General features: G+C 47.3%; 1 protein-coding gene across 2 annotated transcripts in view; it reads right to left on the bottom strand.

The window, feature by feature from the left end:
* The window catches only part of PRR5 (proline rich 5), a 583537-nt gene extending 578786 nt beyond the window's left edge, over positions 1 to 4751 (bottom strand). The window contains exon 1 of one of the 2 annotated variants that reach the window (XM_086952735.1): positions 4533 to 4751. The gene's annotated coding sequence lies outside the window, so the exon portion shown is untranslated. The remainder of the gene's footprint in view (positions 1 to 4532) is intronic. The other variant, XM_086952737.1, reaches the window with a different exon arrangement.
* Positions 4752 to 12377: the final 7626 nt, after the last annotated feature.

The following is a 12377-nucleotide window of genomic DNA, read 5'->3' as shown; positions in this document are numbered from 1 at the left end:
AGGCTCTATGAACAGACGATCCCGTTTGAGGCCAATGAAGTTCTATTGAATCTCAGTGGAAACCAGACACAAACTCCTGTTTTCAAAGGACAATCAGAGTGTGGCCCTTGGACCGATCGACCGAGCCAACTCAAAAGAGTTACTCGAGCAATGAATTTCAGTGTAGATACTAGAGACCGATCACAGCAGAACGACTCCTAGAGATCCTTGTCATTTGTCCAAAATTCTATTCAATTTATTAGAATATGAATGTAGGTACTGAAATTAATGTAGCTAGGAAGCAAAGTTGCGGCATACAACGGAAAAGTGACGGCTCAAGGTGGTGATGGGGAGGGGTGGTAGAAAAAGCCGTCTCCTGTATTCAGCAAGCATGCTTTACAAAACAAGCCTTCTTGGCACTTGGCTAAAACATAAGGCTCGATCTAGAGTTTGTCAGAAAGGGTACTCTGCCTCAATGTGACGGATATTCCATACGACTCATTACAAGTAGATTATAGCCTAAAACAAATGTCATAAAGAAAACAGTGTACTTCTCGTCCCCATATCTAGGTGCACTCGTTACAGCCAGAGTATTCCTGGCAACTTCCTTAAAATGAATAAACCAAAGTTAGTAAAGGAGAGATTAAAGATCCTGAGTAGTTAAAAGACTATGATTGTCATCTTTGATTAACCAATTAAATTTGATAACGTTGTAAAGAAAAATCATAAATTAAGGTTTTTACTTGGCAAATTACTAAGGAACTTGTTTTTGCATAGTAGCAGTTTATGTGCCTCTTGGTATCAGAAATAAAATAATTATAGTCTGCATACATTGCAGTTCTGAGAATCATAGTGAAGAGAGCATCTAAGAAATTAATGGAGACTGGTAGATTGTCTGTGAAGACATTAAACCCGAGACGGGGTCAGGGTATTCCACTGCTTCAGGTACCTGGATTAGAATTCATGTGGTTTCATCCACACCTAAGATATCTCCCAGCCAAGTATCAGAGTGGAACGTATTAATTTATTTCAAGAATCAGGAGGGGGATATTTTCCTACTTCAATTTATGCTGCAACTGAGACTGCCAAATGCATTCTAGACATTTTGCCCCAGTGTACCCCTCTTCATTTTTTGATATTGGTTGGCACAGTGCTGCTAACTTGCACCCCAATTATGCATACAAAATACGTTTATAAAACTTGCTTGGACTGCAGGTAGATTATTCATACAATCAACCAAGGTGTGTAGATTATGTAAACTTACTTTGGTAAATACTTTATGAAGTCATAAATTATAACAATATCACCTTACTACAACATTAACATACCTTTGCTAGTAAACAGAGACCACAGAACTCGTCGACCATGCATCAACTAACTAACACAGTTAAAAAAACCAAAAGAAGTATATGAAACTCATGACATTTTAGGGTATGAACATAAGCATACAATTCAGAAACACACCTGCAACTCTTTTTCGTGAAGGAGATCACTCTCGTACTAAATATGAAATTGTAAAAGTTGTGGGTCTATTCACTTTAACACAAAAAGCATTGAGCCCATCTGTACAAATCACAAAGCCAGAATGGAAAGAGTAGCCCATGGAATGACAACATGAAGCACTTGAATCAGGAGCAAACCACCAGAAAGAAGAAGAAGAAGAAGAGGAATAACTCCAGGACACCATAACTGGGGTCAAATATATAACATCACTCCCTGTTAGAGGTAAACCAGCACAAGAACCATGAACTGGGAGCAGCAACAGACCACCACATGCATGAGGAAGAGCACTGTATATCATTCCGGACCTAAAACAAATATGCCACCACCTGTAGGTCGGAGGCTAGTGCAAGCAAGCACTCAGGATGTGGTAAAATCAATATGTGCTTTCCAAATTATAAGTAGGGCGCCGGTTTTATGGTATTTATTTTTTTGACATTTCCGTCCGTATTTACACATTTATTTTTTGCTAATTTATTCTGTATTTATCCATTTTTGTTTTGTGTTTTCTGTATAAATTAAGCTGAAATGGATATCATTCCGCATTTATTTGATTTATAAATGTATACTTGCCTTTGAATGTCCAAAAGGTTTTAGCAGTATACAGTGCAATATCATTTTCTGAAAACACTTGCCTTGTAGAATAGCATAATAACAGCAGATCTGCACTTAAAGCTTAATTAGGAAATCTGTTGTCTTTTTTTTAATCTCCCCTAACTCTCAATCTATACACTACAAAAAAATCATCTAAAGACCTATTTTTTGTATTTTTCTCTATTTAAAAATGAATACAGACAGGATAACTTATAGTTTTCTGTCTGTATTTATGTGGAAAAATCTGTGAAAACGAAAAACCAGGAACCCCTATTATAAAACACGAGAAGAAAACTCCTGGCATGGGGAAGAGCTGTGCAAACATCATGCTCGACTCGACAGACTGCCTGCAGCATGGGTAAGGAGCAATACAGCCACCTTGCATAGGCAGCACAAACAGAGCAGGTAGTAATGCAGGTGAGCACCAAGCAAGATAAGAAGGTCTGCAAGGCCTTCCAAGTTAAAACCAGGAAGGGTTTAAAAACAGACTAACCACCCGCTGCACATGAATACATCCATGTTGGGCACAACTAGACAATCTGTTGCAGCAAGGCTCATAGACAGAAAGAGCAGACAGGACATCCCTTGCTGGTGAGCACCAGCATTCCCCAGCAGTAAACAATTGCACTGGAAGCCTGGACAAGCCATCCCTTGCAGGAAAACACCTTGACAGTTCAACCTGAATGATATACACAGAAGGTGTGATCTTAGTGGCGAGGGGAAGAATACAGTGAGGGGCCATCGAACATCTTCCAGGGGTGTGGGACATTCTCAGCTGAAAAACGGAACTTCTGTGCACTGAGACTTTATTTGGGGTAGTAGAGGGACAACCCTGGTTGGCACACTTCAGCAAGAGCACCATACAAAGAGGGCGTGTGTATGAATGATGTTGGTGGCACAGACATATCACCCCTTGCATGAGCTAAATGAGGGATTCAGACAGGCCAATCCCTTGTTAATTGCGTGTCTGGGGTGTGTGTGGGTATGCACAGACAGTATGTAACTGACGGGCCAAAGTAACATCGACCAAAAGGATGGAGTTCTGAACAAGCACACTGTTGTAGCTGGATGAAAATCTTTATTTGCGCAGTTAATTAAAACCACTGCAGTTAAGATAAAATAGGTTAAGCAGGATGATAAATGTAAGTCAATTCATTCAGACATTTGCTACAATCATAAAACCGGATAAGAACTAGGATTATAAAGTCCATGGCATCGACGAAAGAATTCTTACGCAGCTAAAAACTTAAACACATGCAACAACATCAAAGCAAGCACAATGTATGAATAGCGCGTCACATCCCACGCAGTACGCGCACAATTAAAATGTACAGACAACTCTCGCAGACGTGGGATGGAAAAAGCAAACAGCGTGAACATGTAGGAGACCAAACAGTATGTACAGGAAGGAGCACCATGACGATCCTGCATGAGACACACTGAGCAGCCCTTACATGCAGTCAAGTAAGGGAGGGAGGAGACAGTCACCTGCAGGGTAAGCATATGCAGGGAGATCACAGATCCGTCATGTTTTGCAGGGGAACAATTGTAAACACAACATAGTAATTCCAGGTAAACACCAAGCATTGGAAGAGAACAGAGACCAGCCCTGCCACGCCGGATCACGCAGGACGACACAGGTGATTCATAACATGTGTATTGCACATGGGGAATAACACGGCTTGCCAAGTGGGTAATGGACACACACTGGGCGCTCGCGTGGGGGCACAAATTCTTTCCCCCGTTAAAAGTATGACAGCGAGTTTCAGCCATGTGTGAATCACCACAGCAGCCTATCGCCTGCTGTCAGACGCCAGCACGTGCACGAGAGGTAGAGGGAGGCACACGTGCAGCCTCGCTGGGCTGTGTATGAGGCTCACAGCTCGCTCTTTCCCAGCTGCCAAAGCAGCATGCATAGACGCGGGGAGGGAGGGAGCACAACAAAAAGCCCACCCCTGGCTGGGGAAGAGCAGTCTGGGCGCTCAGAGCGGCGTCTGCGTGGAAGCTCGCAGGGCTGAGGCATGCCGTCCCTGCAGGAGGGAAAGGAGAGGGTACGCATGGCGCAAGAGTGGTGACAGGGTGACTGTAGGGGCAGCAACTGATACCACAGGACGGCAAAAACATGCAGCCACCAGACTCTAGTGTTTTTATTGTGCGCAGCTGCACACGGGGTAAAAAAAACCACAAAAAAAAACCACACCTTGCACATCATGATTGCGGAGCATTATTTCGTACAAACTACCAGCGCGGGTTGCCCTATAGGGTACACACAGCACATTGGCCAGCCTTGCCAAGTTAAAATTAGTGATATCAGGCGCAGGTGGGAGGCGTGCACCCTTTCCCCTATAGCGCCTTGCATAAAGGTATTTTCTGATGCATGAATGAACTACGCATTTGCACCTGAGAAGCGAACCGGGACCCCTGCAGCTCCCAGTGGCGCCAGCGCGAGCGGCACTCACCGTGTGAGCAGCCTGAAGCCTCGGGAGCGGCGCCCGCCCTGCAGGGATGGCTTGGAGAAGACCCGGCGTCTGCATCCAGAGCCGCCCGCTGCCGCCTCCCGGTGCCTCTGCGACCTGCTGTCCTCGCGCACCCGCTGTCACCGCCGCGCGCTGCCACCTCACGCTCCTACTGCTGCTTCGTCAAAGGTTGCATTTTTTTGTAATTTTGCTGCCATTTTCGCTTCCTCCGGGTTGGTTACACGCCCCCTCCTGGCCCGCTCTGCCCCTCCTCTCAGCCCTCCCCTTCTGCGTGTGTTTGCCTCTCGAGCGCCTCTCTCCCTTTTCGTGATCCCCTCTGACCCTCCCCTATCCTCCTCTACGCCGCCCTAGCTTCTAGCTCTCTCCTCTACACGCTGCTTTGCAGCTCCACGCTGTCTCCGTTCCATAGTAGGCAGTCTCCATTCCCGTTCTGTCCCCCTCTAACCCTCTTTTTCTATCCCTTGCCACTGAAGCTCCCATCTGCTCACTCGCGCTGTCTCTATTGCTTTCATTTTATGTCCTAATACCTAAGGCTCCCTTTTCTCCCACCTTCTTTATTTCCTATGTTTTACCTTCTTTTTTTTTATTTAAAAAGTTTTTTTTATTGAAAAATAAAAGTGGCATATACATTGGCAGTTGTATACAGTACATTTGTGATATCCATATTTCTTGGCTTGTCAAAGTCAAAGGGGGGGAAGAAAGAAAAGAAAAGAGGCCAAAGAGTGAAGTCCCGCTGTTTGGCAGGGGGGACGGCATCCCCCGGTAAAATAAGTGGGGGGACGCCGTCCACCCGCGTGGTACCCCGACTCGAGCCCTGCTGGTGAGGCTCGTTACAAGAGGATGTATCGAGACCAGCCCTTGTCCTTCTGAGTGAGTGCAGATTGGTGCTTTTTGGATTTTCTCAGCAGTTGGGTTTTAGTGGGCAGAGAGTCTCAGAACAAGCATGTGCTGTATATAGGTTGTAAGTCTATGGGCAGCCAGAAAATAAAAATTCAAAATTTGCGAACATACGTGACAAGAATTTTCAATTCTATTAAGGACACGGAGGCGAGGATTATGCTTTCTCATTTCTTTATTAGAAATACTCAGCAGCCAATTAGAAAACAGTAAGAAAAAACAACTACAATACCCATGAGTACTTAGGGTATCACATGACAACCATAGAATAACCAGTATAAAATGCCCCACTGAGAATACCATATCCTCTTTCTTCGGGGACTAAAAACAGTTCAAATGAAAAATGGCCAGTCCGATATGTAGATCTTGGAAGAAGGAAATAACCAGCGGCAAACAGAAATCCACTGCGATGAAAAGCCGGATGCTTGCAGTCGTAGAGGAACAGGAATCTGAAGATGACCATCAGGCAGGCCAAACCGGGCTGGACAGAAGCCTTTATTTAGGATCAGAACCTGAAAAGAGATAGAGAACCGTAATGCACACTTCCCTTATTTTGGAAACATACCATCAAACAGGGGGGGAAAAACAAGAAGAAACAAAGTATAATATGCAATTTGCAATAATCAAGAACAAAGTCAACTCATGCGAAATGCAGAAATATGGGTGGGATAATCCTCGCTTCGGTGTCCTTAATAGAATTGAAAATTCTTGTCACGTATGTTTGCAAATTTTGAATTCTATGTCAGGACCGGAGGCTCAGATTATGCTTGTTTAAAGCGGATCCACCACAACAGAAGCAATATTTGCAATTGGTTTATAATAAAAAGATTTGAACATAGAATCAGATGACCAATCAGCGGCCTTCATGATGTCAATTAGAGTCACTCCCATTGAAAAAGCTTTGGAAGCCATATCCCCACGTGCTGAATGAGCACCAAATTTGGAAACATCAATACCAGCCTCATTCATGAGCCATCGCACCCAATGGGCCAATGTAGCTGGGGTCACAGGACAAAAAGGCTTCTGCAGAGCAATCAACAATTGACCCGCATATCTTGACGAAAAGGAGCAGTACTCACCTCCTAATCCTTAACACATTGAACCACACAAAGTTTTGGATTATTGGGAAAAGATGGATAGGTTTCCCCCGTTATAAGTATGACAGCGAGTTTCAGCCATGTGGGAATCAGCACAACAGCCTATCGCCTGCTGTCAGATGCCAGCACGTGCATGAGAGGTAGAGGGAGACACACGTGCAGCCTCGCTGGTCTGTGTATGAGGCTCACAGCGCGCTCTTTCCCAGCTGCCAAAGCAGCATGCATAGACGCGGGGAGGGAGGGAGCACAACAAAAAGACCACCCCTGGCTGGGGAAGAGCAGTCTGGGCGCTCAGAGCGGCGTCTGCGTGGAAGCTCGCAGGTCTGAGGCATGCCGTCCCTGCAGGAGGGAAAGGAGAGGGTACGCATGGCGCAAGAGAGTGGTGACAGGAGTCTTAACACAATGATGACTGTAGGGGCAGCAACTGATACCACAGGACGGCAAAAACATGCAGCCACCAGACTCTAGTGTTTTTATTGTGCGCAGCTGCACACGGGATAAAAAAAAAAACACGCCTTGCACATCAAGATTGCGGTGCATTATTTCGTACTAACTACCAGGCGCGGGTTGCCCTATCGGGTACACACAGCACACATGCCAGCCTTGCGAAGTTAAAATTAGTGATATCAGGCGCAGGTGGGAGGCGTGCACCCTTTCCCCTACAGAGCCTTGCATAAAGGTATTTTCTGATGCATGAATGAACTGCGCATTTGCACCTGAGAAGCGAACCAGGATCCCTGCAGCTCTCAGTGGCGCCAGCGCGAGCGGCACTCACCGTGTGAGCAGCCTGAAGCCTCGGGAGCGGCGCCCGCCCTGCAGGGATGGCTTGGAGAAGACCCGGCGTCTGCATCCAGAGCCGCCCGCTGCAGCCTCGCGGTGCCTCTGCGACCTGCTGTCCTCGCGCACCCACTGCCACTGTCACCGCCGCGCGCTGCCACCTCACGCTCCTACTGCTGCTTCGTCAAAGGTTGCATTTTTTTGTAATTTTGCTGCCATTTTCGCTTCCTCCGGGTTGGTTACACGCCCCCTCCTGGCCCGCTCTGCCCCTCCTCTCAGCCCTCCCCTTCTGCGTGTGTTTGCCTCTCGAGCGCCTCTCTCCCTTTTCGTGATCCCCTCTGACCGTCCCCTATCCTACTCTACGCCGCCCTAGCTTCTAGCTCTCTCCTGTTCACGCTGCTTTGCAGCTCCACGCTGTCTCCGTTCCATAGGCAGTCTCCATTCCAGTTCTGTCCCCCTATAGCCCTCTTTTTCTATCCCTTGCCACTGAAGCTCCCATCTGCTCACTCGCGCTGTCTCTCTTGCTTTCATTTTACGTCCTAATACCTAAGGCTCCCTTTTCTCTCACCTTCTTTATGTCCTATGTATTACCTTCTATTCCACTCTCCCTGGCCTGTCCTCCTTCGGTCTCATTCTTATGACTCCTTCTCACCTCTGTGTAAAAGTAATTTCCTTATTTTACTCCCTTTCGCCCGCAGAGGGCATTTAGATTGCATCTTATACACCACCAAACTAAGAAGTGAATATAGAACTTTGAAAAATGCACTGGTGAGGCTCGTTACAAGAGGATGTATCGAGACCAGCCCTTGTCCTTCTGAGTGAGTGCAGATTGGTGCTTTTTGGATTTTCTCAGCAGTTGAGTTTTAGTGGGCAGAGAGTCTCAGAACAAGCATGTGGTGTATTTAGGTTGTAAGTCTAAGGGCAGCCAGAAAATAAAAATTCCAAATTTGCGAACGTACGTGACAAGAATTTTCAATTCTATTAAGGACACGGAGGCGAGGATTATGCTTTCTCCTTTCTTTATTAGAAATGCTCAGCAGCCAATTAGAAAACAGTAAGAAAAAAACAACTACAATACCCATGAGTACTTAGGGTATCACGTGGCAACCATAGAATAACCAGTATAAAATGCCCCACTGAGAATACCATATCCTCTTTCTTTGGGGACTCAAAACAGTTCAAATGAAAAATGGCCAGTCCGATATGTAGATCTTGGAAGAAGGAAATAACCAGCGGCAAACAAAAATCCACTGCATTGAAAAGCCGGATGCTTGCAGTCGTAGAGGAATAGGAATCTGAAGATGACCATCAGGCAGGCCAAACCGGGCTGGACAGAAGCCTTTATTTAGGATCAGAACCTGAAAAGAGATAGAGAACCGTAATGCACACTTCCCTTATTTTGGAAAGATGCCATCAAACAGGGGGGGAAAAAACAAGAAGAAACAAAGTACAATATGCAATTTGCAATAATCAAAAACAAAGTCAACTCATGCGAAATGCAGAAATATGGGTGGGATAATCCTCGCTTCGGTGTCCTTAATAGAATTGAAAATTCTTGTCACGTATGTTTGCAGATTTTGAATTCTATGTCAGGACCGGAGGCTCAGAATATGCTTGTTTAAAGCTGATCCACCACAACAGAAGCAATATTTGCAATTGGTTTATAATAAAAAGATTTGAACATAGAATCAGATGACCAATCAGCGGCCTTCATGATGTCAATTAGAGTCACCCCAATTGAAAAAGCTTTGGAAGCCATATCCCCACGTGCTGAATGAGCACCAAATTTGGAAGTATCAATACCAGCCTCATTCATGAGCCATCGCACCCAATGGGCCAATGTAGCTGGGGTCACAGGACAAAAAGGCTTCTGCAGAGCAATCAACAATTGACCCGCATATCTTGACGAAAAGGAGCAGTACTCACCTCCTAATCCTTAACACATCGCCATCACACACGCCCAGCCACGGGACACGCCCACCTGAGGCCACGCCCACCGCATACATCTTAAAAGCGCGCTGAATACTAGCGGCGCTTAATTAATTACTGGAACCTCCTGAGGCTCAGCCGGGAGTAGTTTGCTTCGCTCGAGAGACCCGCTCTTTTTTATACTTGACAGCATCTCTTTTAAATTGCACTTTCTTGAGTTGTAGGCACCCGCTCTTACCTGTGCTGGCACCCTCACAACAGCGGATTTTAGCGCTGTAGGGGAGAAGTGCAGACTATCCTCTGCCGCCATCACACACGCCCAGCCACGGGACACGCCCACCTGAGGCCACATCCACCGCAACCTGCCCCCGCCCTATAAACATGTGCATTTTTCGGAAGCGCAGCGGACGAGCGCAGCGGGCGCGTTGTAGGCGCGCCGGAGTTGCGCCAGAGTTAAGCCCGTCTGCGCCCGTCCGCGACTGGCCGGGGCAAGGGGCAGGGGATGCTGGCCATTTTATCTCATACACGGCCAGACACTTGATGGACCTCAACTCACCCGGACTGGCTCTCCCCTCAGCCACCAGGGGAAAACTCACTGCACTTGACATTCTATGCAACCCCCCCCAACACGATCCCCTTACTCCCCAGATTACTCCTGCACCGAGCCATTACACAATTCGGGTACTATTTCTAAATACCCGCTCTATGGTCAGACACCAAGTAGATATCTTCACCCTGCTAATCCAAGAAAAGCCTGACCTACTTCTGTTGACCGAGTCTTGGCTCACAGAGGATTCCCTCCCTGACATCCTAGCAGCCCTCCCTCCAGAGTATTTCATCCTTCATGCTGACCGGACCGCCGATCATCCCGGCGGGGGGGTAGCGGCAATTGTCTCTAAACGATTCCATCTCATTTCCTCGTCATCATTTGAGCTCCCACATGTAGAGAACTTGGTCATTAACCTGGGTACGGAAGCTGGGGCTTTTTCTTTTGCCCTTTTATATCGCCCCCCCCGCTCCATGCCGGATTTTGCCGAGAAACTATGCGAACATCTGACTGCTCTTTTGCCTTCAGTCTCTACGTTCGCCCTATTTGGGGACTTTAATCATTGGTTCAATGACGATAAAGCTGGGCCACAAGCCACAGCGCTATCCGAGACTCTGACCAGCCTGACCATGAGTCAGCATGTTATCTCACCCACACATGTAAAAGGCCATATATTAGATCAGATCTGGACTTTGAATTTATCCCTTTCACCACCTTCCACGTCTCCATGTGTATGGTCAGACCACTATATAGTCGAGACGACTATCACTCTCAGTGGGCGTGCAAGGGCCCCCTTGATGGCCGGCGGCTCCGCACGCAAATGGAACAATTATGACTCCAAGGGATTCTTAGCCACCCTGGCCTCTACTCGTCCAACCACCTCCCCTGTTGACGATGTCAACAGGATTGACACTAACATCCGAGGTTGGTTAAAAAGGGCCAGTGATCAATTTGCCCCAGTAATTAAGTTTCCCCGCACTAGACATCTGAACGCTAACCGGTGGTTCTCGGAAAACCTCAAGAAAATAAAACTGGAGGTGCGTCAATCAGAACGCATCTGGAGGCGAGACTATTCCCTGTCATCCAGACAGAAATATGTAACAGCTCGGAGAGAATATAAATTAGCTATCCTCTCAGGCAAATCTGAGCATATCTCCGACAGAATTTTCTCAGCCACCAACAAATCCTGTGAGGTGTTCAGGATCATGAACGAACTGACCACGGATGATAGGACCCTCCCAGCCCAACTCCCGACCAAAGAGACCTGCGAGACCCTCAATCTTTTCTTCACCGAGAAGATTATCAAGATCAAAGATTCTATCACCTCGGTTCCACTACCGTTACCTCCTCTTGATACTTCTCCGAACAATTGCTCATCTCTCACCTTGCTACCTATTTTAGACCCCCCTACCTTAGCGAAATTAGCCAATCGCGTGAAATCTGGCTCCCCGGACGACCATTGTCCTCCAATGATGCTCCGGGATGTCTGTCTTGAGCTGCCGGAATGCATACTGCCTCTCCTGAATACTTCGCTCACCTCTGGCACAGTCCCTGGCTCCTTCAAGGAAGCCATTCTTGTGCCGCTTCTGAAGAAGCCAGGGGCTGATGCGGCTGAACCTTCTAATTATCGCCCAATATCCCTGCTGCCTTATTTTTCCAAACTGCTCGAAGCCCATGTCACCGGGTGTCTCTCCAATTTCATCGAGAGCTCTCGCTTCCTTGAGCCTAATCAGGCTGGCTTTAGGCCAGCCCACTCCACGGAAGCTGTTATCCTGGCAGTTATGGACACTTTAAGAGGGAATGCAGATGCCAAGAGACCACAGGCGCTGGTCCTTTTGGATCTATCTGCCGCGTTCGACACGGTGGATCATGACATCCTTCTCCACCGTGTCGGACAGGCTGGCATTCAGGGCGCAGCCCTTAGGTGGGTGGAGTCATTCCTGACAGGAAGATCACAAGCTGTACGCCTTGGCCCCTTCACCGCATCAAAATCCCCAATCACCTGTGGTGTCCCTCAAGGTTCCTCTCTCTCCCCGCTATTGTTTAATCTTTATCTCCGTCCCCTGATTCATTCTCTTCATAATTGGGACGTTACCGTCTTCAATTATGCTGACGATTTGCAGCTCATCTTCCCCCTTGATTCTCCCCAGGCAATCAACAACTTCCATGCCGTTATGACTCATATCCAACAATGGATGAATTTGAATCAGCTAAAATTAAATCCTGGAAAGACCGAGCTACTTCTCCCCGGTTCCAGTGCTGTACACTGGGGTCCGCAGTTCTGGCCCCCCGTTTTGGGTCCCCCTCCTACACCACTCAAGGCCGTCAAGAGTCTGGGGGTGACGATCGACGCGAATTGTCGCTTAAAGCTCAAGTAGGGGCCACGATCTCTTCGTGCATGTTCCAACTTCGAAAGATCCAGAAGATCAGACACCTACTCCCACATGCGGCTCTGTGTCAGGTCGTCATGTCCCTTGTCTTATCGCGCCTTGACTTTTCTAACTCCCTTTACCATGCACTTCCACGAGCTCTCCTACATCGTCTTCAGGTTGTACAGAACCAGGCAGCCCGCCTGATATT

This window comes from Lissotriton vulgaris, chromosome 1_2 (assembly GCF_964263255.1).
Source record: "Lissotriton vulgaris chromosome 1_2, aLisVul1.2, whole genome shotgun sequence".
NCBI lineage: Eukaryota > Metazoa > Chordata > Amphibia > Caudata > Salamandridae > Lissotriton > Lissotriton vulgaris.
This window is presented reverse-complemented; position numbering and strand designations above follow the sequence as displayed.